The sequence below is a fragment of the Microcebus murinus genome, chromosome 2 (assembly GCF_040939455.1).
Source record: "Microcebus murinus isolate Inina chromosome 2, M.murinus_Inina_mat1.0, whole genome shotgun sequence".
Classification (NCBI taxonomy): Eukaryota; Metazoa; Chordata; class Mammalia; order Primates; family Cheirogaleidae; genus Microcebus; species Microcebus murinus.
This window is the reverse complement of record NC_134105.1, coordinates 39,261,936-39,286,240: the sequence shown is the minus strand read 5'-3', so window position 1 is coordinate 39,286,240 and position 24,305 is coordinate 39,261,936. Positions and strand designations below refer to the sequence as shown.

Genomic DNA, 24,305 nt, shown 5'->3' with positions numbered 1-24,305 from the left:
AAAGAACAAAAAAGTTTAGTATTTTGCAGTGGCATAGCACACAGAAAGCAGCAATGAGAACAGAGTCTCTAGCTTACAAACATCCATAGTTCTGTTAAATAAACTTCATTCCATGCCCTTCTCGCAAGATGAAGTCCTTCTTGGCTAGGTGCAGTGGCTCACGCCTGTAATCCTAACACTGTGGGAGGCGAAGGTGGGAGGATTGCTTGAGACCAGGAGTTCAAGACCAACCTGAGCAAGTGTAAGACCCCATCTCTACAAAAAATAGAAAAATTAGCTGGTCGTTGGGGCACACACCTGTAGTCCCAGCTACTAGGGGGAGGGGTGTGTGTGCTGAGGCAGGTGGATCATTTGAGCCCAGGAGTTCAAGTTTGCAGTGAACTATGATGACACCACTGCACTCTATCAGGGCAACAGACAAGACTCCGTCTCAAGAAATTTAAAAAATCAAAAAGAAATGAAGTCCTTCTTAAGAGATAACAATATAAGCTTTTCCACAGTTTAGAGATATTATAGGAAATGGAAATAATGAAAGCCAAAAATTCTAGTCAGAAAATTTGTGTTCAAGTCCCACTTTCACTACTTGTGTGTAACCTCAGTAAGATAGTACTTAGCACCTCTGAATTGCATCCATATATTTCAAAAGGGGCTAATGTCACCAACAACCTCATAGGTCTACTGTGAAAATCAGGTGAAATAAGATACCTAACAACATCGGGACTCCAATGAGGTCAGGGAGTGCACTAGGCAAAAACTACTTCAGTACTAAGACATAATCTGTGTTTTTCACTATGTTGATGTTTGTACCAATGGTGCAAGAGCAATGGTGGTAAAACTGCTGGCACATGAGCACAAATCAAGGAAATGGTACCAAACTGAACTGATAGTCACTGTAAGAATTCCTGTTTCTCTTAAGAATGCCCTTGAAGAACCAGTAATCATTATTAAATCTCGACCCTTGAGTACATTTTTTTAAATATATAGTCTCTATGACAAATAGTTAGTGCACACAAAATACTTCTGTAGCATAGCAAAGTATGATGGTTATCTCAAGGAACAGCACTGTGCAAATGTCTTAAGTTGTGAACAGACACTTTTTTCATCATTTTTACTTGGAAGAACAACTGATGAACTATATTATTCACTATGGGATATTTGGCAAACATTTTCCTGAAAATAAATGAACTGAACCCGTCATTTCAGGGAAAACTGACAGTGCTGTTGCCAATTATAAAATTCAAGCTCTTAAGCAAACATTAGAATTTTGTGTGTATTCACCAGCCACCATGACCTTGACAGAGTCTTAAAACTCAAAGCCTTTTATGATGAGTTTGAGGCAGTATCAACAATTTTTATGTTGTATAATGAAAGGTGTCAACATTTGGAAGATCCACATAACTCAGTAAACCAGTATTTTCAAATCACTAATGCATGATGTTAAAAAAATCATACAAAGGGTAAAAGATCCATTCGAAGTACCAAACAAACCAATGAATTTTAATGTGATAAGAGTATTTCCCTTTATCAATCTCATTAGATTTCACACTGCAACTAACCTTTAAGAAACTGTTGCTTGAGTTTTGATGAAGTATCAAAGACAAATAGTGACAATTATCTGAAAAGGATATTAAAATACTCCTCCTTTTTCTAACTACATATATGTTGAGGCTATATTTTCATACACTTCAACCAAAACAACAAATCATAACAGACTGAATGCACAAGCAGGTATGAGAATCCAGCTATCTTCTATTAAGCCAGACATCAAAGAGAATTGCAAAAATATAACACAATGTCATTCTTCTATTTTTTGTTTGTTCCTTTGTTTAGGAAAATGGTGCTTTTCTAATAAAATATTACTAGTGTAATGGATTTCTTGTTATTTTTAAATGAATTAAGTACATATATTTTATATTCCTCAGTTTTAATCTCTAAACTGGTAAATATTAATATAATCAAAATAAACAAAAGCTCTTTGAAGTACTCAAATAATTTTTAAAAGTGTACAAGGATCCTCAGACCAAAATGCTTGAGAATCACTGGTATGCAATATATGTGACATCTTACATGATTACTTACTGATTCCTCCTCCACTAGAATGTAAGTTCCTAGAAAGCAGAAGCTTATCAATCTTGTTCATTGCTATATCGCTAGCACTTGGCAAAGTACCTTGCATATTTAGTATCTTGCTCACTTTATTTTATTTTGTTTTTTTGAGACAGAGTCTTGCTTTGTTGCCCAGGCTAGAGTGAGTGCCGTGGCATCAGCCTAGCTCACAGCAACCTCAAACTCCTGGGCTCAAGCAATCCTCCTGCCTCTGTCTCCCGAGTAGCTGGGACTACAGGCATGCACCACCATGCCCGGCTAATTTTTTCTATATATACTAGTTGGCCAATTAATTTCTTTCTATTTATAGTAGAGATGGGGTCTCGCTCTTGCTTAGGCTGGTTTTGAACTCCTGACCTCGAGCAATCCGCCTGCCTCAGCCTCCCAGAGTGCTAGGATTACAGGCATGAGCACCGCACCCTGCCAATTGCTCACTTTATATATAAGAGATGGGGTCTCACTCTGTTGCGCAAGCTGGTGTACAGTGGCACGATCATAGATCACTGCAGCCTCAAACTGCTGGGCTCAAAGCAATCCTCTTGTTTCAGCCTCCCGAGTTGCTGGGACTACAGGCATGAGCCACAGCACCTGGCTTCATTACATATTTAAGAATAGTTGCATAATGGATAACTAGATGGATGTTGAATAAAAACATTCCACTTAGATAAATGGGTGGTTTTAAGTGCAATTGATTGTAATTTGGAACAAGTTTGGATATGTTGAATAGTTTGAGATGATTTTTAAAAAGGTAATAAAGAGGCATGCAAAGAGAGAACAATTCACACGACTCTACAGTAATTTAAGCCCATGTTTTGTATCCAGGAGGTTTAAGAGTCATGGTTTAAATAAACTGCTTATCATAATAAGAACAGAGGTGAGATCAGATTAGAAAGAAAAAGATATGTGTGCCTTACTATTAATATACCTTGTATAAGTTTCTATCTATACAAATAATGAATAGCATTATTATAATGCTCTACTTTGTGTAAATTTTCCCCTTCCTTTGCTCAGCAGTGTATTCCCTGAGGTCTGGGATGGAATCTGATCCACATTTTGTTCATTCTCAAAGCCTGACATTTTCTTAGCAACTAAGGGGACAACTAAGTTGTAGTAGTAATTACAGACATATGATAACCTTCTCAAATGCTACCTTCTCAATGAAATCTCCAGGCCACTATACAATGAAACCTGGCCCCCTAACCCAGCATTCCCAATTCCCATTATCCTGCTTACTTTTTCTTTTCTCTATTGTACTTATCCCCTCTAACATAGTTAGTCACGTGCCACATAACAATGTTTTGTTCAAAGATGGACTACATATACCTACGGTCACCAACCCCCAGGCCGCATACTGATCTGTGGCCTGTTAGATAGAGACCAGGCTGCGGAGCTCTACTGCCCCCCACCACCACGTGGAAAAATTGTCCTCCATGAAACTTAGGAACCAGGGGCCCACACAGCAGCACAACAGGAGGTGAGTGGCTGGCCATTGGGCAAAGCTACATCTGTATTTACAGCGGTGCACCATCACTCACATCACTGCCTGAGCTCCGCAAACCGCTCCCTCCCATCCCTCCTCCACCCTGTGGAAAAATTGTCTTCCATGAAACCAGTCCCCGGTGCCAAAAAGGTTGGGGATAGCTGGCACATACAACAATGGTCCCATAAGAGTATAATGGAGCTGGAAAATTCCTATAACCTAGTGACTCTGTAGCTTTTGTAACTTTGTAGTAGAACATGTTAATCACTTTTGTAGCGATGCTGATGTAAATAAATCTACGCTGCCAGTAGTATAAAAGTATAGCACACACCATTATGTGCAGTACATAATACTTGATAATGATAAACTATGGTACTAGTTTATGTATTTACTATACTATACTTTTTATTATTAGGGTATACTTCTACTTATTAAAAAAGAAGTTAACTGTAAAACAGCCTCAGGCAGGTTCTTCAGGAGGTATTCCAGAAGAAGACATTGTTAACATAGGAGATGACAGCTTCATGCATGTTACTGCCCCCAAAGACCTTCTTTTTTTTTTTTTGAGACAGAGTCTCGCTTTGTTGTCCAGGCTAGAGTGAGTGCCGTGGCATCAGCCTAGCTCACAGCAACCTCAAACTCCTGGGCTCAAGCAATCCTCCTGCCTCAGCCTCCCGAGTAGCTGGGACTACAGGCATACGCCACCATGCCTGGCTAATTTTTTCTATATATATTAGTTGGCCAATTAATTTCTTTCTATTTATAGTAGAGATGGGGTCTCGCTCTCGCTCAGGCTGGTTTTGAACTCCTGACCTCAAGCAATCCGCCGGCCTCGGCCTCCCCTACTGCTAGGATTACAGGCGTGAGCCACCGTGCCCGGCCCCGAAAGACCTTCTAGTGAGACCTGATGTGGAGGTGGAAGACAGTGATACTGATGATTCCTGAGACTGTGTAGGTCTAGGCTTATGTGTGTATCTTAGTTTTTAACAAAAATGTTTAAAAAGTAGAAATAAAAAATTAATAGAAAAAAGCTTATAAAACAAGGATACAAAAAATATTTTTGTACAGCTGTACAGTGTGTTTGTGTTTTAAACTATTTATTACAAAAGAGCCAAAAATTTATTTAAATTTTAAAGTTTATAAAGTAAAAAGACTACAGAATGTAAAAGCTAATTTATTACTGAAGAAAGAGACTTTTTTATAAGTTTAATGTAAACTAAGTATACGGTGTTTATAAAGTCTACAATAGTGTACAGTAATGTCCTAAGCCTTCACATTCACTCACCACTCACTGACCCAGAACAACCTCTAATCCTGCAAGCTTCATTCATGGTAAGTGCCCCATGCAGGAGTACTGTTTTTAAATCTTTTATACCATATTTTTATTGCATCTTTTCTATGTTTAGATATACAAATACTACAAGTACCTACAGTATTCAGTACAGTAATATACTGTACAGGTTTGTAGCCTAGGAGCACGAGGCTATACCATATAGTCTAGGTGCATAGTAGGCTGTACAATTTTAGGTTTATGTAAGTACACCCTACGATGTTCACACAATTATGAAATTGCCTAATGACACATTTCTCAGAACATAACCTCATTAAGCAATGCATGATTGTGTATTTACTCATATTTTTTATTTATTGTCTGTTTTCTGCCATTGGAATATAAGCTCTGAAAGGCGGGGATCTTCATTTGCTTTATTTATTGATGTATCCCAAGCCGCTAGAATTATGCCAGGCAAACAGATGCTCAATAAATATTTGTTGAATGAGGAATGATAATCCACTGTTATTCACTGTAAGGTCCCATTTTTATATCTGGAGTCTAAAAATAGTTTTTATTTCCTAAGAAATCACTATTTTTGCTTAGTATCCTATTAAAGCTGCCATAATTGGCTCCTTCAAAGATTTATGAATAGTTTTAGCTGAAATCTCCAAAAACTGTTAAATAAAATGCAAGCAAATATTTACAAAAGTGTTTCTCCCCCACAACTTCTGCTTTGACTATCTGAGGCAATACTGTGAGTCTCCTGAACACAGTCAGCATTGTATTAGGCAACTGGATGTCACTGATTCAGTCAAAGCAGAGAATGAAAACCAAATGTAGATCAATGGGTTACTTTCAATTCATTCTACAATTACATGCTTCTGAGTCACATTATTCCACTCAATGAAAAGCCTTACCAAATTTTTATGTAAATATATCCTAATAAATTTAGCTCCTGCAGAAGTTATTTCCTAACTACTGTAACTCTAGGTTTTAGTGAAAGCCTAATGTTAGGGGGTGAGTATTCCTCAATCTTGAACTCTAGAAAAATCAGGATTTGAGTTTTCAGTCTTTAAGACTTACAATACTGAGAAGGCTAGAAAAAAATGTTAGGAATAGGATGGTTTTAGAGAACTCCATCAGACATCAATAAGGAGGGTGCTTTGGCAGAACAGAAACTAGAAAAAGGAAGATTAAAAGGCTACAGAAAGTGTAAAGGCAAGAAGTGATAAAGACCTTGGCCATGTCATTGACTTAGGGGATAGAGAAAAGATAGAATCCAATATACATGTGACTCATCAGATGTAGAGAAAGAGAAGGCTTCAAATTTGATTAAGTAAATGGAAGTGTTGCTCTGCAACATCATGAACATGTTCAAAAAAATAGATTTTTTTATTCAACCTATTTGAATAAAAATTCAAAATTTTATTTATTTATTTATTTATTTATTTTATTTTTTATTTTTTGAGACAGAGTCTCGCTTTGTTGTCCAGGCTAGAGTGAGTGCCATGGCGTCAGCCTAGCTCACAGCAACCTCAAACTCCTGGGCTTGAGCGATCCTTCTGCCTCAGCCTCTCGAGTAGCTGGGACTACAGGCATGCGCCACCATGCCCGGCTAATTTTATATATATATATATATATATCAGTTAATATAATCAATTAATTTCTTTCTATTTATAGTAGAGACGGGGTCTCGCTCTTGCTCAGGCTGGTTGTGAACTCCTGACCTTGAGCAATCCGCCCGCCTCAGCCTCCCAGAGAGCTAGGATTACAGGCGTGAGCCACCGCGCCCGGCCCAAAATTTTATTTTTGGTTTGAAGAATCTCAGACTCAATTTGAGATTTGAAAAACCTGATCCCCTCAAGACTCTTAGAATTTTTACTACATTTATTAATTGTTAGTGCTCAAATATATGTTGCTAGAAAATATTCCTGTCTCTAGGAAAAGCTAAAAAGTAGAATACATCTTTAATACATTTGAGGGAAGAGAAGAGAGAGAGGGATAACAGGAGGTAATTTTGAGAAGCTAAAGCCAAGTCTCAGTTCATGAGGAAAAACATAGAACTTCCAAAATACATGCCACGGATTACACAAGGCTAAGGGGTTCTTCCAGAAAGGAAGAATGATGTCATAGGCTCACTTAACTTTTAAGTCAATGAAAGGAAAGAGAGAGGAAAAAAAAAAAAGATTAATTCCTGTTAGAAAATTCAGAAAGGAAACTAAAGCAAGGGAAATAAAATATATCTACAAGAAAAGATAATTTATAATTGTCTGCTTCCAAAGCAAACTAGGCCAAAACAGATATAACCTAACAAAGTAAGAGAACTATATTAATAAGAAATTATCATGATTGATTTATGCTACTCCAAATAAAACAGAGAGTTTTTCTGAAAATAGGTATTACTCCTTATACACTGTGGTTAAGAAAGTCCTTTAGACTTAAAAAAAGGGGGGGGGAATATAAAGTAGAGTGAAGGTACCTCTGCACGATAGTCTTACAATAATAGTCCTGTGAATAACCTTTCTGAAGGCTTCACTCTTTGCCGCCAATAGCTCTCCAAGGAATTCTGCTGAGAGCAAAGAGCTAGCAGTAAGTTCCTTCCTTTCTTTTCTATATTTAGCTGTAAGCTGTTAATACAATATCTTCACCCTTCTTTCAGAGAACATAAATTCCCAGACTGAGGCTGCAGTATAAACTCAGATATAACCCAAGTACATTCTACAAGCTTTAACTCCATCTGGTAAAATACAGGTTAGAATCAGTTTGATGTCATTGATTCATACCTCTCTATAATTTAGGACTTACAATAATTTTCACCAAATAACTATGTTTAAACCAATTAATTCACTAAGTACAAAGTGTAAATAACATTAAAAGAAATTCCTGATGATTATAAATCATGCTAAAAAAAATATATTAGACAACAATGTTAGCTTAGTTCTAGTTTCTATACATAAGCTAGAAAAAGGTATTTCTTTCCAGGTAGCCTATGACTCAGATTCTCTTCTCTTTATTCATCATGAACCAACCTGTCTACATTACTATAATTTAACTGCATTGCATTTATGGTATTACCTTAACTCATTAACCTGAAAATGTCCTTCCCAAAAGGAAAGGATTCCATTTGGTTTACACTCAAAAGTTCTGCAAGATGCTTAGAAACTTCCACAGAGAACATAATCAATTTACATACTTCAAATTGTTATATTTTATTCATAGACTTTCCATTAAAAATCAGGGTATATCCTGTGTAAGTAAAAGCCAACCACCATTCCACACACACCTACAACTGAGTATTTATTTTATTTTCAAGCCTAAGTCATTGGTCTTGTGACTCTTAAATGAAGTCTTAAATGAAGACTTAAAAGTTAAGACAAAAGTCTTAAATGAAGACTTTTCTCAGGGATCCTTAGATGCTCTGAAGCTTCCTTCAGTGAGATAACTCCACATTTCATATATTTATCCTAAACAATTCCATATACTCCTGATTAATTCCAAACATACACTTTCATTAAACAAAATATTTACTGAGGGTCTATGTATCCCCAGCTGGTAGGCACTGGTGACACGGTAGTGAAAAAGACACAGTCCCAGATGCACCTCAAAGAATGATGCCACCACTCTCTCTAGTTACTCCATCAGAAAGTTGGGGATAACTCTGAACTTCTTTTCCCTCAACCCCCTACGGATAGTTAGTTGTCAAATCTGGCCATCATATGTATCTTCTGTACTTACCTTCTCTGGGCATTGTTACTGCCTTTGTTCAAGTCCTCATCACCTTTCACCAGAACCTCTGCAATAAGCTCCACACTGGGCTCCTTGCCTCCAATCTCACTTTTCTCCACAAATAGCTCCCTGTGTTCCTTGTGAGCCACAAATTTGATAATGACGTTTCCCTGACTAAAACATGTCTTCCCTATTTACAAAACAGATTTTTTAACCTATCATTCTGTTACATGAGATCTTTGAGGATCTATCTAGTTCCAGACTCAACTCAAGCCTCCTTCCCTTCATCTCCCATGTTTTTTAAATTACACCACACTTAACATTTCTCAAACAAGTCATCATTTTTCATGCTTCCAAGCTTGTGTACATACTGTTCCCTTTACCTAGAATTTGCGTCTCCTTTCTCTGAAGGTTGATAAATGTTTTCTTTTTGTTTCTATCCCTGCCTACCCCACCTCTATTTCATCCTTCAAAACCCACAACTATTCTCTCTTCTGTGAAGCTTTTCCTTGCCTCCATTAGTTTTCTCTTCTACATTTCCATAGATCTTTAGACCATTTATAAATGTTTGTTCCAATATCTATATACCATTGATAAGTAATTTAGGCTTCTATGCCACAGTTTCCCCATGACGATATTTGGGTTGTTAAAAGAATTAAACAAGAAAACACAATTAAGCCGGGCGCGTTGGCTCATGCCTGTTATCCTAGCATTCTGGGAGGCCGAGGCAGGAGGATTGCTTGAGCTCAGGAGTTTGAGACCAGCCTGAGCAAGAGCGAGACCCCATCTCTATTATAAATAGAAAGAAATTAGCCAAACAACTAAAAATAGAAAAAATTAGCCAGGCACGGTGGCGCATGCCTGTAGTCCCAGCTACTTAGGAGGCTTAGGCAGGAGGATCACTTGAACCTAGGAGTTTCAGGTTGCTGTGAGCTAGGCTGACACCACGGCACTCTAGCCCAGATAAGAGAGTGAGATTGTCTCAAAAAACAAAAAAACAAAACACAATTAAGCTTCAGTACAGTACCTGCCCCCAGCTGCCATGCTCATCAGTGTCATTCCTCCTATTAAACTGAGAGCCTCCTGAATAGCTCTGAATCAGCTCAGAATCCCTGGTGCCATGCTCAGTGTGTGGTATTTTCAAGAACCTAATTTGGGTTATCTCCAGCCCAAACCCTAGGCTAGAAAAAGAAGAAATGAGGATTCCCAGAAACAGCAGCAGCATGACCATCAACAAGTTTATGAAACAGAGATTAATCATAGCAGCAACTATGATATTTTGATACCTGCTATTTGCCAGGCACTATGTTGAGTAATTATATACATTTTTCCCTAATCTCACAACAATTCTGGAGGTTAGTACTACCGTCCTCAATTTACTGGTAACCTCATGCTCTACATCTAGTCTTCTCAGGAAGGCAAGACTTCTGCAAAGGAGGAATAAATATGAGAAGATATTTGTTTCCCTCAAACATGGGAATACGCCTTCAGTTGACACAGTAAGGGAATTGTGCAGTCAGAACAATAAAATTAGATAGGGTACAGGTCAACGTTGGACTCTGTGACCTTTAAATTCATACAGGGAACATTCCTAGGCCTTTTTCTGGCCAGGCTTCCAAACCTCCCACACACTTGGTAACAAATCTGTCCATCTCTTCTGACCAATGTCCCAGTTTCCTTTGCCTCAGCTGGGCTCCTGCCCAGTGACAAACATCAACTAGGATAGTGGTCCCCAACCTTTTTGGCAACAGGGACTGGTTTCATGGAAGACAATTTTTCCACAGACCAGGGGAGAGGGGAGGCTGAGGTATCATTGGGGGTTAGGGAGTTATGGCGTAGAGTCCAGGTGGTGATGCGTGGCCCATTTCCTAATAGGCCTCAGACCAGTTCCAGGCTGTGGCTCAAAGGTTAGGGACTGCAGAACTAGGACACACACTGAGCACATGACAGCATGAAGACACTAATAATACAATCAATGTAGGAAGCATGCTATACTATTAGGAAGGAGAGAGAACAGCAGTGAAGCTAGAGCTGCCAAGAGGCTAAGGCACAGTAAAAGAAAAATGAGTGTGCCCAAGGGTAACAAGAGAGGAAAGGCATGAACAAGCAGCACCATGTAATGAAAATAACATGGGTTTGAATCCAGGCTCTGCCACTTCCTACATATGGGAACTTGAATAAAAACTTATGCATGATCCTTTTGTAGTTCATAAGCGTGATGATTGGGTTTTCACGCGCATGCGTGAGATGTGCCTCCCTCAAACCTTGTTACGACATCGGCACATTACCCGTCTGACGTGAGAAAAAAAAGAAAAAAAAAAAACTTATGCATGCATCAGTTTCCTTATCTACAAAGTGGGAATAAAAATACCTACCTCATAAACATGCGTGGGGTATGTACAAAGATTATAGTGCCCAGCACATTAACTGTACCCTAGTGTCTCCTTTCTTTCTACCTTAATTCCTTCTTTTATTCATCAGAGACTTGCTTCTAGAATATATTATAATAACCTTCTCCAGAAAAATTTTCCAATCATCCTAAGAAAAAAAATTCTGATGACAGCCATTTCCACTTGACTTAAATCACCCATATTCAAGGGCTCGGCTCTTGGATTGATGTTATGTATGGCGTACATTAATGAAAACATCATGATCATGAGAATGAATGCCTGTGTAAGAATTAATGAAGGAGGTTGAAAAGACAAAGACAGCCTTGGCAGAAATTAGCATTTTCTTGGAGAATTCACCAGTTAGTTGGTAGTCTAAAAGTAACAACGAGGGTGAGTAAAGTCTAACCATTGACAGAATTACCAGAGCTTTAATTCAGAGGTATTTAACCTGGGTCTGAGAACTACCTGAAATTGTGTACAAACAGGAAGCCTACCATAGAACAATGATTTTTCAAAATCTAAATTCCTTGGGAATAGGCACTTTACTTTGCTCACCCCCTTTACACTCAAAAACTAGCCTGGTGCCTGGTCTACAATAAAAGCACTCAGATATTTGCTGACTTAATAAAAATGAATGAATGAAAAGAATAAATCGATGAAATAAATTGAATATTAGTATTTTCCTGAAGTACCTAAGGGCAACTTGAGGCAGGGCTACAGGGCCTCAACACTCTGACTTCAACCAGAGCAACTGCACTTTTTTCCGTCGTACATTTGGTTAGATTCCACATTTAAGTGAGATTATGTGGTATTTATCTTTCTGTGCCTAGCTTATTTCACTGAGCATGTCCTTCAGATTCAAGCATGTTGTCACAAATGACAGGATTTCCTCCTTTTATAGCAGTCTGAGCAACAGCCAGATCCCATATCTACTAAAAATAGAAAAAATTACCTGGGCATGGTGGTGCATACCAGTAGTCCCAGCTTCTCGGGAGGCTGAGGCAGGAGGATTCACTTGAGCCCAGGAGTTTGAGGTTGCTATGACTAGGCACTCTAGCCCAGACAACAGAGTGAGACTCTGTCTAATTAATTAATTAATATGAATTAATTAATTAATATTCCATTCTTTATTCATTCATCTGTTGACAGACACTTAGGTGTCTCCTCTCTACCAAAGAGACGAGGCAGGTACACATATATTTTCAGGTACACATTATATACCAAAGGGAAATGCTTTTCTTTATATATTTTCATTTACTCTTCACACTAACACCTACCAATGTGTTCCAAATTGGAAAAAAGATTACTTAATATATATCAGCAATGTCTCAGGTAGTAGAGTTAATCAAGATACTGAATCAATATCTTGGCTACTGTGAATAATGCTGTAATGAACATGGGAATGCAGGTACCTCCCTGACATACTGATTTCATTTCCTTTGTATATATGTTGGCCCTCTGTATCCACAGGTTCTTCTTACAAGGATTTAACTGTGGTTCAAAAATATTAAAAAAAAAAATTTAAATTATACAATTTTTTTTTTAAACAGTCTCACTCTGTTGCCCCAGCTAGAGTGAGTGGCCTCATCATAGCTCACTGTAACCTCAAAATGCTGGGCTCAAGTGATCCTCCTGCCTATGCCTCTCAAGTAGCTGACACTATGGACAGGCACCAACCACCATGCCTGGCTAATTTTTTCTATTTTGGGTAGAGACGGGGTCTCACTCTTGCTCAGGCTGGTCTTGAAATCTTGAACTCAAGCAATCCTTCCATCTTGGCCTCCCAGAGTACTATGATTACAGGCATGAGCCACCATGCCCAGCCAAATTTTTAAAATACAATGTACAACAACTATTTATATAGCAGGTACATTTTATTAGGTACTATAAGTAACCCAGAGATAATTTAAAGTATACAGGAGGATATGCACAGATTATATGCAAATACTATACAAGGTATTTGGGCATCTGCAGATTTTGGTATTTGGAGGAGGGTAGTGGTATCCTGAAACCAATCCTCCCACAGATGTTGAGGGACAACTGTATACCCAGTAGTAGAATTGCTGGATCATATGGTAGTGCTAGTTTTAACTTTTTGAGAAACCTCCATCCTGTTTTCCATAACAACTATACTGCCATTCTTTTAATTAGTAGAAAAACAAAAAAATTAAAGTGGCAATAGGAGTAATAATAAACATAAGCTTAACAAACATAATTGAGAAATCATGAGGCGTGCTGAAAATGGCAAATCTTTATTATCTGAGAGATAATCATTAGAATTTGGCCCATTAGACTTTGGTCCATTGCCTATATGTTATTTTTTGAAGGAAAGAAATAAGATGTATGAATAAATCTTATAACTTAAAAGCAAACATTAAGGACTTTATAATATGTGGTAAGAATACAGCCTTCTCTCCCATGCAAGTCTTTATTCAACTCACACAGTCTACTTTCAAGCATATTTTCAGGTACACATTATATATACCAAAGGCAAATGCTTTTCTTTATATATTTTCATTTACTCTTCACACTAATACCTACAAATGTGTTCCAAACTGGAAAAAAGATTACTTAATATATATCAGCAATGTCTCAGACAGTAGAGTTAATGAATAAGTCTATTTCCTATTCTCTTTCTAAAAGAAAGACACAAGAAAAAGATGAATGTTCCAACAACAAAAAATGGACAGGGGAATGAACAAGCCATCAAACAAGAAATAAACACATTAAAATACATTTTTGAGGGGGCACCAAGTTGGCATAATTTTATTTATTTTTATTTATTTATTTATTTTTGAGACAGAGTCTCACTCTGTTGCCCGGGCTAGAGTGCCACGGCGTCAGCCTAGCTCACAACAACTTTAAACTCCTGGGCTCAAGCGATCCTCTTGCCTCAACCTCCCAGGTAGCTGGGACTACAGGCATGCGCCACCATGCCCGGCTCATTTTTTCTAGATATTTTTAGTTGGCCAATTAATTTCTTTCTATTTATAGTAGAGACAGGGTCTCATTCTTGCTCAGGCTAGTCTCGAACTCCTAACCTTGAGTGATCTACCAGCCTCAGCCTCCCAGAGTGCCAGGATTACAGGCATGAGCCATCACGCCTGGCCAAGTTGGCATAATTTTAAAATTATAATAACTAAGTGCATATGAAGGGTATGACAAAACACAGGGGAGTGAAAGCAATTGAAGAAACCACATGTACTCACCAGCAAATTGGTATTAACGATCACCTAAGTGGACATATAGGAGTAACATTTATCGGGATTTATCGGGTGTCGGGAGGGAGGGAGGGGGGAGGAGGGGATGAGTATATACAACCACAACGAGTAAGATGTGCAACGTTTGGGGGATGGACACACTTGAAGCTCTTACTGGGGGGAGGGGGCGCCATGGGCAATATATGTAATCTTAACACTTGTACCCCCATAATATGCTAAAAAAAAAAACAACAGAAAGCAATTGAAGAAGATTGTTTCAGGAATATTTAAATATTTATGCCTTCAGGTTTGACAACTCTTTTATGAATCTATCTAGCCTAAGTTAAATAGAGATTTGGTAAAAGATTAACCAAAATAGAGAAAATAGGCCGGGCGCTGTGGCTCACGCCTGTAATCCTAGCTCTTGGGAGGCCGAGGCGGGCGGATTGCTCAAGGTCAGGAGTTCAAAACCAGCCTGAGCAAGAGCGAGACCCCGTCTCTACTATAAATAGAAAGAAATTAATTGGCCAACTGATATATATATAAAAAATTAGCCGGGCATGGTGGCGCATGCCTGTAGTCCCAGCTACTCGGGAGGCTGAGGCAGGAGGATCGCTTGAGCCCAGGAGTTTGAGGTTGCTGTGAGCTAGGCTGACGCCACGGCACTCACTCTGGCCTGGACAACAAAGCGAGACTCTGTCTCAAAAAAAAAAAAAAAAAAAAAAAAAAAATAGAGAAAAACTGCACAATACAGATGAAATATTTAAGAGAGAAAAACCTACACAATACAGATTAATAGCTAATATGATTATTCATAAAATAGAATATTATATAACTTCAAAAAATCTTATTTTCTTAGAATATTCAATGTCATTGTGAAATGCTCATATTTAAAATTGAAAATCTGGATATTATTTATAAAGAATTTGATTTTATAAAACACACACACACAGTATTCCCCCTTATCTGAGGGGAATATGTTTCAAGTTCCCCAATGTATCCCTAAAACCATGGTTAGTACTAAACCATATATATATACATGGCTATAAAATTTAATTTTTAAATTACGCACATAAGAGATTAGCAACTAATAAAAAAATACAACAATTATAACAATATGCCAGCATCACTACTCTTGCACTTTAGGGCCATTATTAAGTGAAATAAGGGTTACTTGAACACAAGCACTGCAATACCCACAACAGTTGCTCTGATAAGGATATGGCTACTAAGTCACAAAAGGACAGGTAGCATATAGAACATACATACACCAAACAAAGGGATGATCCATCTCCGAGTGAGACAGAGCAAGATTCCATCATACTACCCAGAATGGTGCAGCATTTAAAACTTATGAACTGTTTATCTAGAGTCTACCATTTAATATTTTCAGACCACCATTAGTCACCGTAACTGAAAGTGCAGAAAGTGAAACTTCGGAGGAGAGGGGACTACTATAAACAACTGAAGGATCAGAAGGAAATACACAAGCATGTTACTAACAATTATCTTCAAGCAGTAGGATTATGGGTAATTATTAGCATCATCTTCACACTAGCCTATATTTTCCCAAATTTCTACAGTGAGCAGGTACTCACTACTTAGAAAATATGGAAAACTGGACTGATGAGATAAAATGTAAATTATTAACAAAAAATAAAATAGCCTCTTGAATCTTGCTACTCACATTAAGCCAAACAGTTAAACCTGGGAAGATTACAATTTCAAATATTCAGGGAGGATCTTGTACAGAAAGCAAATTAAGAAGAAAAGTATACCAATGAAATACAACCCTCCTCCAGTAATATAACAAACTCCCAATACCTGAATTCACTAGCATTTCTCCCACTTACTGAAATTAGAACATCTAATTAGAAAATTAGTTATAGCTGATTTACTTCCCTTATATGAAGTTTGTAAATATTTTTGTATTTTGTTTTGAAGTAGGGTTACCACATAAAAATAAAAAATAGAAAACTGCAGAGGGAAATTTTTTTTGAAGTCAATGAAAGATAACGGCATATTACTAATGATAATGTTGAGATGATTATTTCTAAAGCAGAAGACATTTAAGCCTGAAACTATGGTTAAATCTCATGATTTACTGTATATTTTTCTAAATGATTAATGATGCGGAAGTGCCATGCTGCGTTGACTGAGGTTAATGCAGTAGAGATGTTGCCATAATGTACTTGATCAATATAACTTTTCTGAATTAAACACTTTCCTTAACCATAACATCAACCACTGGGCTATTTGTAGTAATTCTGCATGTTAATAAATAAGTAAGCTGTAATGGACTAAGTGGAAAGATCAGTTATCAAATCAACCACAGACAACTTCTACTAACATATAGTTCCTGAAAGTTCTTCTAATTTAAACATTTTTAATGTTTAAAAAAATGTTGTATTTGGCCGGGCGCAGTGGCTCACGCCTGTAATCCTAGCACTCTGGAAGGCTGAGGCAGGCAGATCGCTTGAGCTCAGGAGTTCGAGACCACCCTGAGCAAGAGCAAGACCCTGTCTCTACTATAAATAGAAAGAAATTACTTGGCCAACTAATATATATAGAAACCAGCCTGAGCAAGAGCAAGACCCCGTCTCTACTAAAAATACAAAGAAATTAATTGGCCAACTAAAAATATATAGAAAAAAATTTTTGCCAGGCATGGTGGCACACGCCTGTAGTCCCTGCTACTTGGGAGGCTGAGGCAGAAAGATTGCTTAAGCCAAGGAGTTTGGGGTTGCTGTGAGCTAGGCTGATGCCATGGCACTCTAGCCCGGGCAACAGAATAAGACTCTGTTTAGAAAAAAAAAAAAAGTATAACTAAATAAATTTGCAAACAGATTTCATACTTCAAATTATTTTAGAGAACATACTGCTTAAAGGATGTCCTTAGTAAAGTCCTTTGAAAGTGAAGGATTATTTTATGAAGAACTAATTATATACATATCTCTAATTTTCATCTTTAAAAAATTAGATTTTTCACATGCCAGGTTTGGTTAAGTACAAGACACCCCTACTATATACATTACATTAGGACATAGTAAAAGACAATAATCTAAGATCAAGCCCAGGTCACTTTGCCTCTGTGTCACTTCTCTTATCTATAAATTGGGGATAATTTTATCTAATGTATAAGACTATTATGAGTAAAATGGAATAACACATGAAACCACTGGACCTAGACTGTGGTTCTCAAATTTTAGAGGGCATCAAAATCACTGGAGATGGGCCAGACGTGGTGGCTCACACCTGTAATCCTAGCACTCGGGGAGGCCGAGGCGGGAGGATTGCTTGAGCTCAGGTGTTCCAGACCAGCCTGAGCAAGAGTGAGATCTCATCTCTACTATAAATAGAAAGAAATTAGCCAAACAACTAAAAATAGAAAAAATTAGCCGGGCAGGGCATGGTGGTGCGTGCCTGTAGTCCCAGGTACTTGGGAGGCCGAGGCAGAAGGATCACTTGAGCCCAGGAGTTTGAGGTTGCTATGAGCTAGGCTGACTCCACGGCACTCTAACCTGGGCAACAAAGCCATACTCTGTCTCAAAAAAAAAAAAAAAAAAAAAATCACTAGAGATGGCTCATTCCCAGAGTTTCTGATTCAGCAAGGGGGAAAGGAAGAGAAATCTGCATTTCTACCAAGTTCCTAAGTGATGCTGACCCCCTGGTCTGGGACTACATTTCAAGAACCACTGATCTAGACCAACCTGGGCACTAATCCTGGCTCTGTTACTTAACTTCTCTGAAACTCAGTTTCTCTAACTCTAAAACTAGAAATAAAACTGTCTCATGGGCCGTGGATTTATACATAATGCACAGTACCTGTTATACAGTGCCTTGTTCATAACAGATATTTGGTAGTAGTAATAGTGGTTGTTATGACAACCACTATTGCTACTATTTCTAAGTAACAGAACACATAGAACGTTAACACCGCCAAAATGGTTTCTTTCTTAAACTACATATAAAATTGTATGTATTTATTGTACACGATATAATATTTTGAAGTATATATACATTGTGGGATGGTTAAACTAATAAATGCATTACCTCACAGAATTATCATTTTTGTGGTCATTGCCAAATTTTTTAATTGCATTAAACTGCATTGTAAAAGTTCCTGGCCGGGAGTGGTGGCTCACACCTGTAATACTAGCTGAGGCAGGAGGATATCTTGAGGCCAGGAGTTCGAGACCAGCCTAAGCAAGAGCAAGACCCCTGTCTCTACAAAAATAAAAAATTAGCTGGGTATGGTAGCCGGTGACTGTAGTCCCACTTGGGAGGCTGAGGCAAGAAAATTACTCGAGCCCAAGGAATTTGAGGTTGCAGTGAGCTATTATGAGGCCATTACACTCTAGCCTGGTGACAGAGCAAGGCCCTATCTCAGAAAAAAAACAAAGTTCCTTACACTTTACCTTAATTCCTTGTCTGATAAAATGGTAAAAGCTAATTACAAACTAGTTGGCCAGTTTCAACAATAGCTTTTATAACAGCTTAAAGGAAAATGGCTCTAGAGCACAACTATCTGTGTTCAAATTTCAGTTCTGCCTTACATTAGCCATGTGTCCAGATCCCCCCATTTCCTTATCAATAAAACAAAAATAGTATAAAAATACCTACTTCATAAGGTTGTAAGAACTTTATGAGTTAACAAAGGTAAAACTCTGAATAGTGCCTCACATAAAATAAACATTCAATAAATGTTAGCTATCATTATCATTATTATTATCCCAATACACTGTCAATAACATTATGAATCATCATATATATTAAATCATTAGAGATAATTTTATTTGAAGGTAAAATTCAAATAACTTGGTTTTTTTTCTAATTATTAGCATGAACTATAGTCTTCTACTAGGTTGAGCCATTTTAGCTACTGATAGGCAACTACTTTTGACCTATAAAAACAATAATTTCATATTGTTGAAGCTAACAGCTTTCATCCTAACCTCTCTGATCATTCCTTTGAGCCTGCTGGCAGTTCCACTCTAGTGTGATCCAAGGTTTACTTCTCAGCTTTCTTCTCACTCTAATCTCCCAGGAGAGCTCCCAATACTATCAGAGTTTAAGTAAACACTAAAAATCCAGACCGGGCGTGGTGGGTCACGCCTGTAATCCTAGCACTCTGGGAGGCCAAGGCTGGCGGATCGCTCAAGGTCAGGAGTTCGAAACCAGCCTGAGCAAGAGCGAGACCCCGTCTCTACTATAAACAGAAAGACATTAATTGATCAAGTAATACATACAGAAAAAATTATCCGGGCATGGTGGTAGTCCCAGCTACTTGGGAGGCTGAGGCAGAAGGATTGTTTGAGCCCAGGAGTTGGAGGTTGCTGTGACCTAGGCTGATGCCACGGCACTCACTCTAGCCTGGGCAAGAAAGCAAGACTCTGTCTCAAAAAAAAAAAAAAAAAAACCACTAAAAATCCAGAGGTTTTCTGTAGCCCATAGCTGCATTCTGTTTGGCCTACATTTAAAAAAAAAAAAAAAAAAAAGGCCGGGTGCGGTGGCTCAAGCCTGTAATCCTAGCACTCTGGGAGGCTGAGGCAGGTGGATCGCTCGAGGTCAGGAGTTTGAAACCAGCCTGAGCAAGAGTGAGACTCCATCTCTACTATAAATAGAAAGAAATTAATTGGCCAACTAATACATATAGAAAAAATTAGCCGGGCATGGTGGCGCATGCCTGTAGTCCCAGCTACTCGGGAGGCTGAGGAAGCAGGATTGCTTGAGCCCAGGAGTTGGAGGTTGCTGTGAGCTAGGCTGATGCCATGGCACTCACTCTAGCCTGGGCGACAAAGCAAGACTCTGTCTCAAAAAAAAAAAAAGTTTTTCAATCTGGAGATTTCACACATACATACTCAATCCCACCAACAAAATAAAATTAATAAATAAAATAAAATCTGGTTTCTGACTTCTCTTGAAAAGACTGAACAATTTGGCAACACGTGGCAAGCATTCCAAGCCTACCACTGTCTGGAATTAAGTAGTAGCTACCCCTTTAAATAAAGTACAACTTCTCCAAATTGTTTAAGTCTTTATACAGCCTTACTCTTCATTCATTTACAGTTACATGCTGCTTAACAACAGGGCTGAGTTCTGACATATTAATCATTAGGCAATTTCATCATCATGCAAACATCACAGAGTACACTTAACACAAATCTAGACGGTATAGACAACTATGTACCTAGGCTATATGGAATAGCCTATTGCTCTAGGTTACAAACCTGTACAGCATCTTACTGTACTGAATACTGTAGACAACTGTAACACAATAAGTATTTGTGTATCTAAATATATCTAAACATAAAAAAAGGTATAGTAAAATGGCCAGGCACAGTGGCTCACACATATAATCCTAGCACTCTGGGAGGCTGAGGCAGGAAGATTGCTGGAGGTCAGGAGTTCGATACCAGCCTGAGCAAGATCAAGATCCCATCTCTACTAAAAATAGAAAAAAATTAGCCAGGCGTGGTGGTGCATGCCTGTAGTCCCAGCTACTCGGAAGGCTAAGGCAGGAGGATCGCTGAGCCCAGGAGTTTGAGGTTGCTGTGAGCTAGGCTGATGCCATGGTACTCTAGCCTGGGTAACAGAGTGAGACACTGTGTCAAAAAAAAAAAAGTGCAGTAAAAATATTGTGTTATAATCTTATAGAATCACCCCAGTATATGGTATATGCCATCTCTGGTGATGTGATCCATTGTTGACAGAAATGTCTTTATTCAGCACATGATCGTACTTACCTGCCTTAGCCCTTAGGCATTCCAATTTTCAGCTTCTAGTTCTACCTACCAGCAATATGCTAATGGCCACAAATCTCTATGTCTAGCCCAGACTCAGATCCAATTACCATCACCTGTGTATCTCACAGACACCTCAAACTTATGAGGTCCCTTGCCACCTCTGTTCTCTTGGATTCTCTATTTCACATGTTGACAACATCCAATAGTAAGCCAAGCCGAGAACATCACCCTTACTACTCTAATTCTCTCATCTCCCATTTCCAAGCAATCACCAGTTCCTATAGTTTTGTTTTTTTTTTTTTTTAATCTCAATTCTATTCCCTTTTCCTTCCCATTACCAGTGCTTTAATCCATTCAGGGCCACATCAACAATCACAGCTATTTTACTATGGACGAGCTGTCCACCCCCACTAGCCAAAGACGATGCTCCAGCTATGCATTAGGTCCTATCCTCTCTTGCCTTCTCCAACATGCTGATCCAATAACTCAACTCTTCTCTCTTGTATCATCAATTTTTCCCTCTTTACTGAATCACTACCAACAACATGAAAATATTTTATTGTTTCTCTCATTCTAAAAAAAAACAAAACTCCCTTGCTCCTATTTCCCTCTCCAGCTACTGCTATATTTATCACCTTCCTTTTACCAGCAGTCCCCAATCTTTTGGCACCAGGAACTGGTTTCGGGGAAGACAATTTTTCCATGGCCTGGGGTAGAGAGGGCAACAGGGGGGCAAGAGATGATTCAAGCACATTATATTTATAGTGCACTTTATTTCTACCATTACTACATTGTCACTTGCCACTCACTGATAGGGTTGTTTGGTTTGTTTTTTTTTTGAGACAGAGTCTCGCTCTGTTGCCCAGGCTAGAGTGAGTGCCGAGGCGTCAGCCTAGCTCACAGCAACCTCAAACTCCTGGACTCAAGCAATCCTTCTGCCTCAGCCTCCCGAGTAGCTGGGACTACAGGCATGCGCCATCATGCCCGGCTAGTTTTTTCTATTATATATTAGTTGGCCAATTAATTTCTTTCTATTTATAGTACAGACGGGGTCTCACTCTTGCTCAGGCTGGTTTCGAACTCCTGACCTCGAGCAATCCACCTGCCTCGACCTCCTAGAATGCTAGGATTACAGGCGTGAGCCACTGCGCCCGGCCCTGATAGGGTTTTAATATGAATCTGCAAGCAACTGATTCATTATGGTCTCTGTGCAGTTAAACCTCTCTGCTAATGATAATCTATATTTGCAGCCCCTCCCCAAAGCTAGCATCACTGCCTCGGCTCCACCTCAGATTATCAGACATTAAATTCTCATAAGAAGCACACAACATAGATCCTTCGCATGCATAGGTTACAGTAGTGTTTGTGCTCACAGCTGAAGCTTCACTGGCTCACCCTCTGGCATTGCTCACCTCCTATTGTGAGGCTGGTTCCTAATAGGCCACAGACCGTTATATATCCACGGTCCAGGGGTTAGGGACCACAGCCTTCACAGAACTTGAAAGCACTGTCTAGACTCCTATCTTAAAATTGCTCTTCTCAAGGTTACCAATAAGCTCCTCACTATTAAATCCTGTGATCAATTCTCACTTTTCATCATACTTGACCTGCCAACAGCATTTGACACAGCTACTGATCCCTCTCTCTCCTACAAACATTTTTTCTCTTGGGTTGCAGAATACCACATTCATTTGGTTCTTCTCCTCCTTTTTGGTTGCTTCATCTCAAGCTCTTTTGCTGATTTTATCTCAACTCGTGCCATCTAAATAAATGTTCAAGTGCCCAAGGGCTCAGTACTTGGACCTCTTCTATACTTATTCACAAATTCTCGTGGCTTTAAATGCCATCTATGTGCCAATGACTCCCAAATTTATTTCTCCAGCCTGAACTTTTCCCCTGAACTCCACACTCCAACTCCCTACCTGACATCTCCCTCCAGATGTTTGGTGGACATCTAAAACTTGTTTAATAAGTATGTACAAAGCTAAATTCCTAATGGCCAGTTCCCTTCCCTACTATAATTTTCCACTTGAGTTAATGACAACCCCATTCTTGTCACTCAAGCCAAAAATCTTGGTGCCAACCTAGTCTTATCCTTCTGTCATATGCTACAACTCAACCTTCAAAATAAATACAATATAATGAAACAATATACTTAACAATATAAAAGGAACTACTAATATATGCAACATGGATGAATCTTAAAAACATCATGCTGAGCTAAAATAAAGCCAGACAAAAAATAGTACATATGTATAATTCTATTTATGTGAAACTCTCCAACTGAAAAATCAAATCTATAGTGATAGAAAGCAGATAGTGGTTTCCTGGGGCCAGGGGCTGGGGACAGGAAGCAACTGAAAGGGGCATAAGGGAATCTTTTGGAATAATGGAAACGTTCCATATGTTGATTATGGTGGCAGTTATGAGTAAAGAAATTTGTCAAATCTCACTGAACTATATAATATATACATTTTATTGTATGTTAATTATACCTCAATACGTTGATTAAACACACACACACACACACACACACACACACGCCAACCATTTCTTACTATCTCCCTATATCTGCTGGTACCATGTGGGAGCCACCACCATCTCTCTTCTGGTTTACAACAGTCTCCTACATAGTTTCCCTGCTTCAGTCTTTGCTCTGCTGAATTTTATTCTCAACACAGTGGCCAGAGTGAGCCAGTTAAAACATCACACCATGTCTCTCCTCCTGCTCAAAACCCTCTACTGGCCTCTAATCTCGGTCGAATTCAATACCCTTATGAAGGCTTCACATGATTGGAAGGTCCTGTCACCTCTTGGACCTCACCACCCACTACTCCCCCCATGTTTACCTGTACTCCAACCACAGCTGGCATCCTTGCTGTTCTTCAAACATGGCAGGCACACTCTCTACACCTACTGTTCCCTCTACCTGGAATGATGTACCTACCCCCGTCCCTCCCCCACACAGCCATATACCTTGTTTCCTCATTTTCTTGAGCTTTTTCACCAAAAGATGCCATTTCAGTGAGTTTTTCCCTGACCACCCTATCTAGAGTTTCAACATCTCCCCCCACACACAACCTCACTTCTATTTCATTTCTTCTTTTCTGCTTTATGTTTTTCTTCCCAGGTCTTATCATTCACTTATTTCCTTATATTTTGCTAATTTATCTTGTTTATTGGCTTTCTCTTCTACCAGAATAGATGACCCAAGGGACAAGGAGTGTTATCTGTTTTGTATGCCCAGAATTATATCTAAAATAGATGCTGAATGAATAAATGAATATATCTGAACAAATTCTAGCTTTCCTTTTGACATCAGAATTTGTTTTATAGATGATATAAAACAATTGATATTTCATCTTTTAAAATGCTGGCATATTA

The 24,305-nt window shown here is 38.7% G+C and overlaps 1 protein-coding gene and 1 non-coding gene across 7 annotated transcripts in view; one reads left to right on the top strand and one right to left on the bottom strand.

The window, feature by feature from the left end:
- Window positions 1-24,305, bottom strand: part of OSBPL9 (oxysterol binding protein like 9) — a 174,162-nt gene that overhangs the window by 89,727 nt on the left and 60,130 nt on the right. The window lies entirely within an intron of this gene.
- On the top strand, window positions 10,780-10,883 carry LOC142869886 (small nucleolar RNA U13). The gene has a single exon (XR_012918434.1). It is a non-coding gene; the product is annotated as a small nucleolar RNA U13 (small nucleolar RNA).